Source organism: Schistocerca nitens, chromosome 6, assembly GCF_023898315.1.
Source record: "Schistocerca nitens isolate TAMUIC-IGC-003100 chromosome 6, iqSchNite1.1, whole genome shotgun sequence".
NCBI classification, from domain to species: Eukaryota; Metazoa; Arthropoda; class Insecta; order Orthoptera; family Acrididae; genus Schistocerca; species Schistocerca nitens.
The window spans coordinates 295,192,746-295,209,187 of NC_064619.1; the positions used below are offsets into that span (position 1 = coordinate 295,192,746).

A 16,442-nucleotide genomic window follows, 5' to 3' on the forward strand; every position below is an offset into this window, starting at 1 on the left:
GACGATCAAGACTCAGATACTAGGTTATGGTGAAATCTGACATTGGGCAGAGAGGACAGCTTCGAAGAGAGAGTGAAGTTTAAAAGGACCGTAATTGGTGGACAAGCTTCGTTCCCTGACACATCGACTTAGATGGAACGACGTGGGATATATTAATGATGATGATGACGACGACGACGACGACGACGACGACGACGATCTAACATGTACGACCATTTCTTTTCTTGTATTTCCATAAACATTCATTAATCCTAAGCCAATGACAAAGAGATCTATTTCATTGACAATGATGGGTTTCTACTCTAGATTCTGTTATTTAAGCAGCTTCAGCTACAATATTTAATTTTGTTTCTTAGGCAGCAAGTACTCATCCACCAAATCAACTATCTTGCTGGAAAACCGCTTGACTCCCGCCTTTGTTGAGACACAAAACTTCGTCTTTTCTTGCTTAGACAAACTGCTGCCTAAGTAGCTTATCTACTCTTTTTGGTAAGTTCTCTGGATTGTCCATACTCGCCGATGGGACGCTAATTTGACAGTCGCACCCTCAACTTTTTTTCCCTTCAATTTAATTTCGTTATAACGTTCCGAGTACAGAATCTGTCGGAGTGTGCGCCGATTTGAAACTCCCTGGCATATTAAAATTGTGTGCCGGACCGGGACTCGAAACTGGAAGTTTGCCTTTCGCCGTGAGGTGCTCTACCGAGTGAACTAAGCACGACTCACGACGTGCCTTCACAGTTTTACTTCCGCCTGTAACCAACTCCACGTACCAGACTTTAAGGAAGTTGTCCCGCATGCCCTGCAGGACTAGCACTCCTGGATGAAAATACCCTAGGCTCGAGTCCCGGTCCAAAACACAACTTTAACCAAGAGGAAGAGGGAATACTGGCGAAGATGCCGGGTGCGCATTTTCTGCGCAATGTTAATCGATAAGTATTTAGCTGAAGACCGAGCCAGAACAGAAGCGTTATCTGCTGTTTTGCAAAAAGAAAGATTTTGAGCTTTCGGGCGCAACACGTGTCGCTAACGTATTGGTAGATAAGCGACATAGGACGGGTATTTTAAATCGAGTGGAACGGCATGACCTGATAGATGAATGGGTAGCTCTCAAACAACAAATCTAAGAGGTCCATCACACCAAATTATTCAACGTTAAAATGTTTGTTCTTCGGTAATTAGTTGAGAAGGTTCATTCATAGACAGGAAAAGGCATGGGTACATCGATATCACTGATACCTAGTAGTGTTGCGCTGAAGCAGATTTCTGAGTGACGACCGTCTGATTTCGGACGATCGATGCGTCCGTTCAAGACCGCGCTACAGGTAGAGGCGTCGTGCGCTGGCGACTGACAGCAATGTGTTCTCTGTGCGCTAACGAGCAATGAGTTGTAATTACGACTCTAGAACGGCATTCGAGAGGAGCCGAGTCCGAGTACCGATCCAATGGCGCTGATATACGAGATTTCTTTGGATTTCCCGCTGACTAAAGGTAAATACCAACATGCTGAACCGAGCGAGGTGGCGCAGTGGTTAGCGCACTGGACTCGCATTCGGGAGGACGACGGTTCAATCCCGTCTCCGGCCATCCTGATTTAGGTTTTCCGTGATTTCCCTAAATCGTTTCAGGCAAATGCCGGGATGGTTCCTTTGAAAGGGCACGGCCGATTTCCTTCCCAATCCTTCCCTAAACCGAGCTAGCGCTCCGTCTCTAATGACCTCGTTGTCGACGGGACGTTAAACACTAACCACCACCACCAACATGCTGAGACAGTTCAATCTAAATGAAGTCGCTGCTGACTGGACGAGAACTACCCTGCCAAAATCTGCAAGAAAGAAAGAAGAGAGTGGCAGTGCGAAAATTCGAAATCCGCTACTCCTGAATATGAGTTAAAAGACTAAAGCTCAGTGCCAAATCAATCGGTTAAATAAAACGGTGAAAAACAAATTGGCAGGCATTACCTACCTAGAATAGCATGTCGTTCATAGCATATTATCTACGCCACCATGCATTATGGGTTACCAGGCAATAGAAATACAGCTCCGTTACTCTACATATCTGATTTTAAAGCATAGCTTCATGTTGGCATATACGTCTCTCAGTATTCCTGTACCATTCGTCAGTTACACACTTAACAGCGTATAACGCCTTTAGTGTGACGCTATATCGGTCGTGTTACATTAAAATGTGACGATTGCTGTGGAGCTTGGGTCTAAACAAGAAAAGAATAAACAAATGGCATGTACACTATCCAATCGAAAGTATCCGGACACTTATTAGTGGCCGGCCGCTGTGGCCGAGCGGTTCTAGGCGCTTCAGTCCGGAACCGCGCTGCTGCAACGGTCGCAGGTTCGAATCCTGCCTCGGGCATGGATGTGTGTGATGTCCTTAGGTTAGTTAGGTTAAAGTAGTTCTAAGTCTAGGGGACTGATGACCTCAGATGTTGAATCCCCTACTGCTTAGCGTCATTTGAACCATTTTTTAACCTATTAGTGGACATTAATGTGTGATGATTCTATCCTTCTCCCTTATGATGGTTTGACCTCTGATGGGGACTCTTTCAGTGAGGTGTCTGAATGTCTGTGGAGAGATGGCAGCCCGTTCTTCCTTAAGAGCCGACACCAGAAGAGTTAGTAACGTCGTGGGCTAAGTCGACATCCTAACTCATTCCGAAAGTGTTCCACCGGATTCAGGTCGAGATTCTGGGTTGGCCAATCCATTTCAGGAATCTTACTGTCCACAGACCATTGCCTCGAAAATGCTGCTTTATGACAGAAAATACTGTCATGCTGATACGATCTTCGTCTCCGAAATGTTCCTCTACTACACACAGTATACACTGTGTTCATAAGCTTCTGCATTTAGAGCTTACGTAAGCGCGTAAGGCGACCACACCCCAACCACGAGAAACACCCCCACATCGTAAACATTATTCCCTCCATACTTCGCTGTTGGCACGACACATGATGGCAGGTAACTTGTCCAAGGCATTCGCCAAAACCAAACCCTTCCACCGGATTGCCAAGGATACAGTGTAATTCATCAATTCAAATCAATCGTTTTAAGTCATCCACTGTCCAGTGGGGTCGCTCTTTACCCCAGTTCAAGAGTCCCTTATCAATGGGTACAGAAATGTGTGTCTGAAGAGGAGCTGTTCAACAACTATGCACTATTTATTTTTTTAATTCCCTACCCGGCCGCTGCGGCGGAGCGGTTCTAGGCGCTTCAGTCCGGAACCGCGCTGCTGCTACGGCCAAGGTTCTAATCCTACCTCGGGCATGGATGTGTGTGATGTCCTTAGATTAGTTAGGTTTAAGTAGTTCTAAGTCTAGGGGACTGATTACCTCAGATGTTAAGTCCCCTAGTGGAGCCATTTGAACCATTTAATTCCCTAAAAATAGCAACACAGCCATTGTCCTATCTAGAGTGCTGGCAGCACCTCGAAACTCACGAGTTATTCCCGCTGATTTCGTGAGATTTTCAAAAGCTAGCTCGTTGCTCGACGATCGCTGTTCGTCAATACATGAGGTCTGCCTGGCGTTTCCACTTCGCAGCCACATCACCGACAGGCAACTTGTGGGAGCTTGACTAATGAAGACACAACACTACCCGTCTCCTTTTATACTGGTGACTCCGCCTTTCGCTACATCTAACCTTCAGTTCCACATCTCATGGTGGTGTCCGGACACTTCGGATCACATAGGTTATGTTTCCAGAATTGGTGCGAATGAGTGTAGAAGTGTACACATTTTGAAGGCGAATATTTCAAGAGGCAGTCAAGTGATTTGTACCGAAATAGTTTTTCTTTCGTTCGTTTCTGCGAAAACTTGAAATGTGACCCACGATTAGTTAAGCGTGTGAGATCCAGATCATGAATGACTAATGAGACTTCAAATGCATTAAAGAGAGGCAACGTGAAAGGTCACGTTTTTAATTAAAATTGTATTTGCTAACACCCGAAGAACGACTCCTAATTTTTGAGAAAAACTGAATTTATCGGTCCTGTAGAGACTGAAGACACAGTCAGGTGGCTGGCAGAAAAAAAGAGCACTTTCGCGTCCTATACAGGATTATTTCGCAGGAGTTACGACTACTAACAGCTTGTACTATTGCCCTACACAACTTCGATGTGTCAATGGAAAGGGGAGAAACCTTACTCTACAGCGCAATGAAAAGTGTCCTCCCCGACGCACATTACAGAAATTCGAGAACTGGTCAGCGCGAGGAGCATAGCACGTGACTCTTCCCCTTCCACCAGCACTAAGTGCGACAGGCGTAGCTTACTTCTTCCGTTCTTATCGCCCGTACAGTGGTCGAGGAGGAGGTAGGGTGGAGTGTCCTCGCTGGAAGGAGCAAGTATTCCGGTCGGTCTCGTTTGTGAGAGAACGGGCACGGCGTATGCGACGCAGCTGTGCGGCCAGACTGCTCCCCGGCAGCGAACCGGCTCACCGGCTGGACACGTGACGCCAGCTAGTGGACGGCCAGCGCCGTCACAGCTACACAAATAGACAGCCGCCGCGGCTGCCGCCACAAATGTCAGTTTGCTGTCCGCCAGATAAGCCGCCAGGCAGGACCCCTCTCGCAGAATCTCCCCGTCGGATTATGCAATAATCGCGAACGACGAGTTGCATCGCTCCCGAAATCCACTGGGGGGCATTCAACAGAGCCCTTCGCCCGCTGACCCTGCTCGGAAGCTGTTATTACGTCTCGCGCAGCACTGCACGTTACCCTGCCCTCCCTTTCACAGACTACGAGTCTGACAGGTCATCCCCGTAAGGTTTAGTAGGTTGTACTTTAATTCTTATAGCCGGTTCTAAGAAATGTGATAAAGTGATAAAGAACGGTTTCAGAGTGAATTAAAGAACATCCTGTTGGGGCCAACTCGTTCTACTCCATCGATGAATATCTTCACAAGAATTTTAGCTCATAACTCTGTCTGCATTAGAATTGTATAATATCCATGTACCTCAGTTAAAAAAACACTTTGACACTTTCCACATCCCAGAGACTCCTCTCCAAGGGATCCATGGAAAACGATAAATGTCGAAAGCTACGAAATTGTAAATCACATTTGGGCAAGAACAATCTTTTTCCGAGATCCTTCACTTCATATCTCCAGCAAAAAAGCCATTTTCAAAACAATAATCTTGTCATAGTCAATACACTGGATATTAAATAATTGCCGTGGCATAGAGCTTAAACGCAATTGAGGCTAGATTACGCTTCGCAAGAGCAAACGTTCGCTCTTTCCATGTATTTTGTTTTGTTTTGAATATGACAGTCGAAGATCAAGTACCGTTTATAGCCAATATCAACTGAGAATCAAAATTTAATGATTTTTAAAAATTTCTTGTAGTGCGATCTCTTCCGAGCTGGTTCAAACATCTCGTGAGAACTGTTCATTAACAGAAGTCGAGCTTTTCTTTCTCTACGTGTTAAAACAAGGATACGTGTGACGACATCCATATCACGTTTCATTCAACGTGGCACCTGTAGTTTAACATGAATGCTATCATATATAGAACAAAACAACTCGGTAACCGATAATAAATAGAAAATCAATTATTCGGAAAGCTAACAGCATCATTCTGCTATTTTTACAGTATGATATGAGAGACGTATGACTATCTTAAGTAATGAACAGATTTCTTGCCAATATAGTTACTTTTTGCAGAGACTCGTAGCACAATTGCCATTCAGAACCTACTGCTGATCATGTACTGACTGGTACGACCGACAAATATTGCGTACTAGCTGTCAAACGTCTTATGGACGAAGGACGCGCACTTTTCATTTAATGAAAGTAAATGCACAGAATTAAGAACTGTAGTACATAGCTACACAAAATGCTGAATATCGATGATCACTGTAACTGTTCTGGGAATATTCGTTTCATTATAAAACAAAATTTCGCCTCTTTTAAATATTTCTACGAACCCCAGCCCTCCTTCCGCTCTAACGGCATACGTCTTTTAGAACCCCGAATTCCAACTTTTTCCTTCTTTTTGACTAATCTCAACGTAAAACAGGATGGCGTAGTTAAGAGAACAAATATACAAACGACGGCTAAACCCTTCACCTGCATTCTTCTTTAATTAGAGATATCAAACTCTCATTTGAAACAACATATTGCTGCCTCCTAATTTTGCTTTTTTCAAGTTTTGTCTCGTTGTTATTGAGAATTTTATTCTAGATGGGTATTTACTTTCTTGACATGGTATTTTCCCTTCTTCTTTGATATTTTTCATTAGTTTTGTGGTTCTTACCTTTTATCTAGAGTGGGCGTCAAGTAAACCAACAAGTATTAGCACCGGTAGATGTGGGGAAGATATCCAAGAGTCACTCTCAACCTGGTTATAACGTTGTAGCTTCGGATTTTCTCCATAGTATTTACGAAATGCAAGTATCTCTTTACGGTTACGGAACTTTTGAGTGCTGCTTCTTCCTCGCAGACACCTCTAGAAGCAAACAAACCATCCACACTACCTTACGTTCCAGCCGGAGGTGCTATACGGCGACTGCCATCTTGCGCTGTGTGTTGTAAATATCGTAGCCGGAAACATCTGCTGTGCAGAAGAGAAAGGGAGATCCGTTGAAACAGGCCAGAAGGAGAGTGGTACGATCTCCCGAGGCATTAGGTCTAGTGTGCCCCTTGTTCCAGAAAAGTATGCAACACTCCACGAAGGAAAGAAAGGCGTGTTAGAGACCAGAATCAAAGCGAGGGCTAACAAACAGTGATTATCCCTTCTCCGGTTCGCTTGAGTTTGTCATTGAAACGGAGATGAGCAAAAATACGACGCAGTTGAAGCAAGTTAACATGTTCGTAAACATGTCCGAGCTTTTTTCTTTTTCTCTCTATAATTTAACAACATACACGAAAAGATACTACCAAAAGAATGTAATAATTACAACGCGGAGTTTCATGGGTGGGTAAAGAAACTTTGTCTTCTCAATCATAATGCGACCTTGAATATGTAATTTTTTTCATTTGTGTGGCCATATTTCCCGTAATGCCTTGCTGATCATATGCGTGAGAAATTCAGATTCCTCTTTGTTCTAATTTCTATCAATGGCTTTTTTTCCAGACGAAACAGAAAAATGTACGGCGATTGCCCGCTCACATGTTTAAATCTTATTTTTTCCTATAATACAGATACTTTTCTTTCATACAAAGCGCTTCCTACACAGACGACGAGCCAAACGCAGGTACGATTTTCACAGCCGTCCTCTGCGAGTAGAACTCGTTGCCTGTCCTTTTGCCATAAGTAACGGCGTCCAACGCATACCTACGTTTCTTTTAATCTTCTGAGATGGACCCATCGACGTACTTCAATGAAGGCTAAGATCGTTTCGTTCTGCCTCGTGGAAGACGAAGCGGCGCATATGAAGTCTTCCACAGATAAACAGAGGAGTAACAGCCGACGTCGTCGTCATCCAAATGTCATGTTCATTTCGCGCAGCACAGCACACTGCGTCACAAAGTCGGAGGCAAAAAGAATCGCAACTGGTGCAAGGAAAAAAAAGAAAGAAAAAACAGTTTTAAGTCACTTCGAGATACGAGTGCATTACGCACTAATTGAAAATTTGTTCGCAAGGTTTTCCGATGCTTTTAGAACGAACAAGTTACAGGTCGATTTCCATGCATTTGAAGGTTTTTATACGCAATCGTTAATGCCTAATCGCCGCCCGCAAACTGTATAAAAATTGTGTAACATTTGAATTTACGCACTTCGACCGACACAGTTTTGTAGTCATATGGGAGTTTTCTTTCCCCCTTCAGCCAGAAACTTTCAAACTTACAGAAAAGGCAATGAGTATGACACCACCAGCCCCCTGCCTCCTCGTCCCAAATCTCACCCTTTTCGAACTTAAGAGAAAAATTATAAAAATATGATAAACGCTATTTCGACAAGACTTTATACAGGCTATAGATCTGTCACTTTCCTACAGTCATAATACTATTCTCTCATGAAGAAGTTTTGCTCTCAGTCTTTACGACAGCAGAAGTAGCTTCTCGCATTAATGAAATATTCCGTCGTTGCTTGGTGAACACACAACACTTGTGGATAAGCTACTTGTATGGCAATAGAATAGGAGTTCCGGCATCCTGTCATTAGCGCATACGGGGCTTTGCAGTAGTTTCGTAAAAAAGATCCAATGAACGGCATCGAACTGGAAGCAAACTGCTGTCAAATGTAAACGGTCAGTCAGAACTGTATGCCTCGGTTCGCATCTTGTATCCCGTTGTACCAACAGGATTTAAGTCTCACATCACGTATTCAAATTTTCCGCAATCGACAATCCGTTTGCGGCGGTAGAGTAATGACTTACTGATAAGAACTTTTCAGTAATCTCTCTGAAATTTCATACAATTCTCTCCTCTCCATTCTCTGCCTAAAAGACTCTTTTTTTCAAATTCAAGCTGGGAGCCCCATACGGTGTACAAAATGACTGATAACACCAATTTGCGAAAGGTAACACCAAAAAGAGCGAAAGAGCAACTACGACAGCTCATTTGAGCGAGCAGCTAGCGAATCAGCAGCGTCGACTACACCATGTAAACTGGACACTTTAGGCTGTCGGCGACTATCAAGAAGGCGTTAGCTACCGAGAAGTCCGTCGCTAACAGTTCAAAACTTCATCACCGGGCAAACGTTCTGCGAACCAAGGCAGGTATTCCACCACGATTGCTTAATGTTTAGCGGGGTCTCGTACACTACTGGCCATTAAAATTGCTACGCCAAGAAGAAATGTTGATGATAAATGGGTATTCATGGACAAATATATTATACTAGAACTGACATGTGGTCACTTTTTCACGCAATTTGGGTGCATAGATCCTGAGAAATCAGTACCCAGAACAACCTCCTCTGGCCGTAATAATGGTCTTGATACGCCTGGGTATTGAGTCAAACAGAGCTTGGATGACGTGTACAGGTACAGCTGCCCATGCAGCTTCAACACGATACCACAGTTCATCAAGGGTACTGACTGGCGTATTGTGACGAGCCAGTTCCTCGGCCACCATTGACCAGACGTTTTCAGTTGGTGAGAGGTCTGGAGAATGTGCCGGCCAGGGCAGCAGTCGAACATTTTCTGTATCCAGAAAGGCCCGTACACGACCTGCAATATGCGGTCGTGCATTATTCTGCTGAAATGTAGGGTTTCGCAGGGATCGAATCAAGGGTAGAGCCAAGGGTCGTAACACATCTGAAATTTAACGTCCACTGTTCAATGTGCCGTCAATGCGAACAAGAGGTGACCGAGACGTGTAACCAATGGCACCCCATACCATCACGCTGGATGATACGCCAGTATGGCGATGATGAATACACGCTTCCAATGTGCGTTCATCGCGATGTCGCCAAACACGGATGCGACCATCATGATGCTGTAAACAGAACCTGTATTCATCCGAAAAAAATTACGTTTTGGCATTCGTGCACCCAGGTTCGTCGTTGAGTACATCATCGCAGGCGCTCCTGTCTGTGATGCAGCGTCTTGCCATTCGTGCACCCAGGTTCGTCGTTGAGTACATCATCGCAGGCGCTCCTGTCTGTGATGCAGCGTCAAGAGTAACCGCAGCCATGGTCTCCGAGCTGATAGTCCATGCTGCTGCAAACGTCGTCGAACTGTTCGTGCAGATGGTTGTTGTCTTGCAAACGTCCCCATCTGTTGATTCAGGGATCGAGACGTGGCTGCACGATCCGTTACAGCCATGCGGATAAGATGCCTGTCATCTCGACTGCTAGTGATACGAGGCCGTTGGGATCCAGCACGGCGTTCCGTATTACGCGCCTGAACCCGCTGATTCCATATTCTGCTAACAGTCATTGGATCTCAACCAACGCGAGCAGCAACGTCGCGATACGATAAACCGCAGTCGCGATAGGCTACAAACTGACCTTTATCAAAGTCGGAAACGTGATTGTACGCATTTCTCCTCCTTACACGTCGCGATAGGCTACAAACTGACCTTTATCAAAGTCGGAAACGTGATTGTACGCATTTCTCCTCCTTACACGAGGCATCACAACAACGTTTCACCAGGCAACGCCGGTCAACTGCTGTTTGTGTATGAGAAATCGGTTGGAAACTTTCCTCACGTCAGCACGTTGTAGGTGTCGCCACCGGCGCCAACCTTGTGTGAATGCTCTGAAAAGCTAATCATTTGCATATCACAGCATCTTCTTCCTGTCGGTTAAATTTCGCCTCTGTAGCACGTCATCTTCGTGGTGTAGCAATTTTAATGGCCAGTAGTGTATTTCGTAGAGCGAAAGAGCACTGCGGATAAAGTATGGCGTAACTGAGCTTCTAAAACTAGTAATGTAACTGAGCTTCTAAAACTAGTAGTGGCTTTTGAAATCTCTTCATAACACCTGTTATGCAATACCACTGTTGCTCTTGAAGTGTCGCAGACGGTGACAGATTTTTTTCATTTTGAGGAATACCACATTGGTGAATAAAAACGGAATAGAAATAAAATTGAAATAAAAATTTGTGGTTTTTTCTCATAGAGCAACATTCATCCTTTGTTTCTTGGGCACTGCCAACATTCCCCAATTAGGAACAAAGCGGCAGAGGTAAAGTACACAGTTGACACAAAAGAGTACATGGACAACAAGAAACAAACACGCCCCTCTGGCCACTTGGGAAATCTCCTAAAAGCCAGGAGTGTAGCTGCACGCTACGCACGGACTGATTCAAAAACATCGACGCCTGTTTACTCATAATATTTCAATCAGTCGGTCTGAAAACGGAGATTCTGTCGCTGAGAGAACTACTGAAACGAAGTTTTTATCAATAATATAAAAACCAAGCTAGGAGTGTAAGTTGCATCATGTAGCGCCTACTTTAGTGTTAATCACGTTCTTGTTTGTTCATACATCTACTATTCTGCAACTCACACTTAAGTGCCTGGCAGAGGGTTCTTCGAACCACCTTCAGACTACTTCTCTACTGTTCAACTCTCTAACAACGCGTGGGGGAAATGAACACTTCAGTCTTTCTGTACGAGCCGTGATTTCTCTTATTTTATTTTGTTGATCATTACTGGATAAGTACGTTGTCGACAGTAAAATAATTTCACCTTCAGATGAGAAAGCTGGCGATTGAAATTTCATGAGAAGATCCTGCCACAACGAAAAACGCCTTTATTTTAATGATTGTCATCCGAACTTGCTTATCATATCCGTGATACTCAACCTTATTTCGCGGTAAAACAAAACGAGCAGCCCTGTTTTGAACTTTTCGATGTCCCCCGTCAACAGCAGAGGACGAACAAGCGTAGTGTAGGCAGTCTCTTTAGCAGACCTGTTGTATCTTCTGCGCGTTCTCCTAATGAAACGTAATCTTTGGTCCGCTTGATCCACAACATTATGTACGTGATCGTTCCAATTTCAGTTGTACGTAATTGTGATTCGTAGGTATTTAGTCGAAATTACAGCCCATAAATTTGTGTGATTTATCGTGTAACCGAAATTTAAATGATTTATTTATGTACTCAGGCGGCTGACATTTTTCCATTTTGAGAAACAACTGTCACTTTTCGCACCATACAGATATGGTGTCTGAGTCATTTTGTAATTGGTTTTTATCTTCGGATGACTTTACTAGACAGCAAATGACAGTATCATCTGCAAACTATCTAAGAGGGCTGCTCAGACTGTCTCCTAAATTATTGATACAGATCAGGAAATGCAGAGGGCCTAAAACATTTCCTTGGGAAACGGCGGATATCACTTCTGTTTTATTCGATGATTTTCCGTCGATTACTAAGTACTGTGACCTTTCTGGCAGGAAATCATGAATCCAGTCGGACTACTCCAATTTGATTAAAGTTCCTTGTGAGCAACGATGTGAAAAGCCTTCTGTAAATCTAGAAATGGGGAATCAATTTGAGATCCCCTCTCGATAGCATTGATTACTTCGTGCGAATAAGGAGCTGGCACAATCTTTGTAAATTTTCCGAAAAATTCCACATCAACTGCGCGCTTCATACGATAGTGAATATCAACACGCATAACATTCACACATTCTAAACAATCCGACTGAAAATTTCAATTTATACTAATTGGAAGCAAAAACAATCAAGTTATCACGACGTTTAAAGGAAAATTACCACTACACATTGGAGATACCTTTTTAAATATGCGTGCAAAGCGTTTGGGTTCAAGGGGATCCACTACATTGTGGCATGTAAACTCGTCACAACAAGAAACTTGTTAAACGCATACTCTTTCAGACGAATACACTAGAATAACATTCCGTCCTCATTCCTACAACCTATGGAGGGGCTCTCATTGTAACGTTTATGTGCGACGAGAAAGATCTTTGCGTGAGTGGGTTGAGCCTCCTTGAAGACGTAGAAACTCCAGCCATCTTCACCTGCACTCCGCAAGCGGAGGTTACTTCTGTACCATCAACGCTGTAAGCCACCAACCATATCAATCGCCAGCAAGCTCTTATGACGTCTGCAACGAAGGGCAGAAAGAACCAGCTCCAGAGCGTAAATAAGCACACCAACAGCACGGGAACACAAGCAATGATTCACGTAGGAAATTCGTGGAACCACTTTATATATAGCCTCGAGAACCTCGTCTCGTCCGCGTCATTCTCCCTTGCTCCGTGCAATTTTTGGTTTTCTATTTACAATCTGCATCTTCACGGTGAGAGCATTTCAGTTTCATTTGATGCACATCAGAACTTTTCTTGAAAAATGAAGACACTCTAATTCAGTACGGTTCCCAATTTAGTTACAGCTACAACGTTACTAGCTACTAGACATGTTAGGGAAATGTTGCATACGGAAGTGAAATTTTTGCATCTTTATTTTAGAGAATTTTCGGCAACACTGTTAGGGCTGTGGTGATGCCAGCAGCAAAAACAACGTTTCATCAGCGATCTCGCGGGAAAATATTCTATGAATGTAGCGCCACATTGCGGAAACGTGAGTCATCAATTCTGCTTCCAAAGAAACAACGTGCACCTCAAATTATGAAACAAGGAATGAACGGAAAATCAGCGAACACAATAAACAACGAATTCAGGTACACGCGGTTTACATAGACATTGACACTACACTTTCCTGGAGTAGTATTGGGCCACGTGTCGCTAAAACGATGAATTAAAAATAAATAAATATACATGTGTACTACGAATCTGACTTCCGAAGAGGTAAATACAAAGACTGTAGTCATTTGTCGTCGTCGTTGTTGTTGTTACGAGGACCTTTTAATAAGCTTTTTATTATCAAGTGATAAGCACTTCATCATCAGAGAGTAAAGTGAGCTCCACGCCCTCCAAGAAAAATGTTACAGCAAGCAAGCACACTTTCGCGACCGTAGTCTTCCTTTAAGAAATTTAGAGAAATGACGTACAAAATTAAATCTGGATGGCAGGACGGGGCTTTGAACCGCCCACTACCGCAATAGGAGTCCAATATCTTACAACGGTGCCACATCTCTCGGTACTTACGCTACGTATTGTAATCAGTACAATACCATTAGGTTATTGTATCATCAGGATACAGCGCAGTATCAAACTATTTCCAGTATTATCAGTCAACATGAGCATTCACACATACAATTTCAAAACACTGACATCATCGTATCTCCTACACAGCCTGAGAAGATATATTCTTTCCTTGCTATGTTCCACGAAGCTAACATCAAGAAACGTGGAATTCCCAGGTAAATTCCAGGAACCCAACTCATATTACAGGACGCAAAGTTCTCCTGGATGTCCACTGTTAGTACGTAAAACTGAAAAATGAGGCAGAAATCGGCCTATTTTTCGTTAAATTGCGCGGTTTTTTTACACGGCTACCTGTTAATCTATAATTTAGCACCGGAACAGGCCGCTGTGATGCGTAGATATACGTTCGGTTGTGAAACTCTCTCCTTAATTTTGCTACCTAGTGACAGACAGGACAGCAGGAAACTGCTGATCATACGATCCAACTTCTACTCACAACATTGCAACAGTGTGTGTGTGTGTGTGTGTGTGTGTGTGTGTGTGTGTGTGTGTGTGTGTGTCTGAGCCTCTTCAATAACTTTTCTTCCTTCCTGTCCTTTCCATTGTGGTTCTTCCTCATACACTAACCCTAAGAATTTATACATTCTCTTCCATATCGTTTATCCATTGCTTTGGTGGTTTCACACCCACAGCTCCCCCTTTTTTTTTCACTCCAACATCTATCCAAAGAACATGAGTAACATAGGCTATTCTACTATGAGGGCTATTCGTAAAGTAAGGTCCGATCGATCGCGAAATAGATACCACTATTAAATTTCGCTGAAGCTTTGCAGAGATGTGTTGGATAATGTTTCTAGTACGCCCGTCGATCGCGTCACGTAGCTCTTTTCAGTTTTTAGTGCACAGCCTGCACGTAAAGACGCCTAGAAAATAGTCTCTCTCGCCGGCCGCGGTGGTCTAGCGGTTCTGGCGCTGCAGTCCGGAACCGCGGGACTACTACGGTCGCAGGTTCGAATCCTGCCTCGGGCATGGGTGTGTGTGATGTCCTTAGGTTAGTTAGGTTTAAGTAGTTCTAAGTTCTAGGGGACTTATGACCTAAGATGTTGCGTCCCATAGTGCTCAGAGCCAAGTCTCTCTCGCCAAGTGTGAGTGCCTGTGAGAGATTTCGCACGATTTCATGCAGCCCACACAACGTAACCGTTATCTATTTTCTCCTTCATGACAATTGTCGGCCGCACACTGTAGGGGCAGCGTTTTCAACGGAAAGTGTTTGATCACCCACCACACAGCCCGGACTTGGCTCCCTCTGAATACCATCTCTGCTTACATTAACCGCTGACTATGAAGACAACATTTTGGCGCACACAGGTTGCAGACCAGCGTAGAGAACTGCAGAAAACACAGGCGACTGTCTTCTATGACGAGGGCATCGGAAAACTGGTACAACGCTACAACAAACATCTCACCGTCAGCCAGAGCGGCGACTATGTACAGAAGTAGATGGAAGCTGTAGCTACTGTTGCAAGTAAAATATTTATGATTTTCACTGTGGTTCCCATTTCGTGACAAATCGGACCTTACTTTCCGAATAGCCCTCATACTTTTTATTGATATTACAATGTCATCTCTGTATGTAAGGCGGTCCAACACACCGTTTGTTCTAGATAGTCACATACCATTATTACAGCTCTCCCGCAGCATGCTGTCATTCAAATATTATGAGCTAATGCTAACCAGTAAATGTTAATGTTCACGTACCACATAAGTAGGCTAACGACTGTCCGGATTACAACCTTGTACATCCGCAGTTATTATACGTCTGTTTAATATCCCCGAGTAAAAGTAATTTCTAAAATGGGTGGAAGCGTCTATTACCGCACGTGATGCATGCTTTTAATCGAATATGTGCTGTTAATAAAAGATCTCAGATAGTCAAAGTTCTGTACATGTTCAAAATTTAAGCCTGCCGCTGATAATTTATTCAGGTTCCCTCGGAGTCTTTCGCAGCGGCATACATGAATAAAACGTTCTCGGCTTTCCAGCCGCGTCAATTCGAATAAAAGCCTCGGAGATGGCCATCGAAAGCTCGAGAATTTTATTCGAATTAACGCGGCTGGAAAACCGAGAACGTTTTATTCACTTATTCAGGTTGTTATTTTCCTTCCTGGTGAAGATAATGTACTTCATTTCAGTGATAGTAAGGCCTCTAGGTTGTGTGACTTCCTGCAGGTCACTCACTGTTCTCTCTAAGGAGCCTCCTCTTCTGCTAATAATTACTATGTCATCGGCATATGCGCATATCTGAGTAGATTTTGTGCCTATATAACTAGACAATCTAACTGTCCGCTTTGATCGCTACTATAGCTTTATTTTTTTTAAATATACCTTCACGTGTTTCGGACAAAGTCATTATGATCAGAGTCTGTCAGATAAACAGTACCAATGAGAAGTAATATTTTCACATTGATTACAATAATAAATTGCATAAAAACAAAATGAAGACACACCACATTTTAAAAAAAACTCGGTACACTGTATCTCGTCAGTTACACGGCCACGCTAGTGCTGTTCAGTGAGGCAGCCTGTCTTACATAACACTCTGTGGCCACTAGGTGGCGTTAAAGGCATTAGCAATCGTCAATGTTAAATACAAAGTAAGCATGGTGCCAAATTCAAAATAACATCTACAAGCTGAGCAAAACTTTTTACATAAAAAAATATCTATTACATAATGAATAGGACTTGTCACGTTAAAAATTCAAATTTACGTAAATTAAAATGGACAACTGTGTTGATAAAACATTTTAACATACACAAGTTCGTATGCTTGACTGGCCGGTGTTATTCTAAATTTAACAAAAATGTTTGTTTGGCCGCGTCATTATATAACAATGAAGCAACTAAACTGCCTATGTCCCGACTGACTTGCTATGGTCCTCCCCCCAGGGCAGTTATAGTCCGATCCA

At 43.4% G+C, this 16,442-nt stretch overlaps 1 protein-coding gene and 1 non-coding gene across 5 annotated transcripts in view; one reads left to right on the top strand and one right to left on the bottom strand.

The window, feature by feature from the left end:
* The window catches only part of LOC126262594 (3-hydroxy-3-methylglutaryl-coenzyme A reductase), a 436,833-nt gene that overhangs the window by 39,666 nt on the left and 380,725 nt on the right, over window positions 1-16,442 (bottom strand). The gene's annotated exons all lie outside the window — the stretch shown is intronic.
* Trnaa-cgc (transfer RNA alanine (anticodon CGC)) lies at window positions 1,515-1,587 on the top strand. The gene has a single exon. It is a non-coding gene; the product is annotated as a tRNA-Ala (tRNA).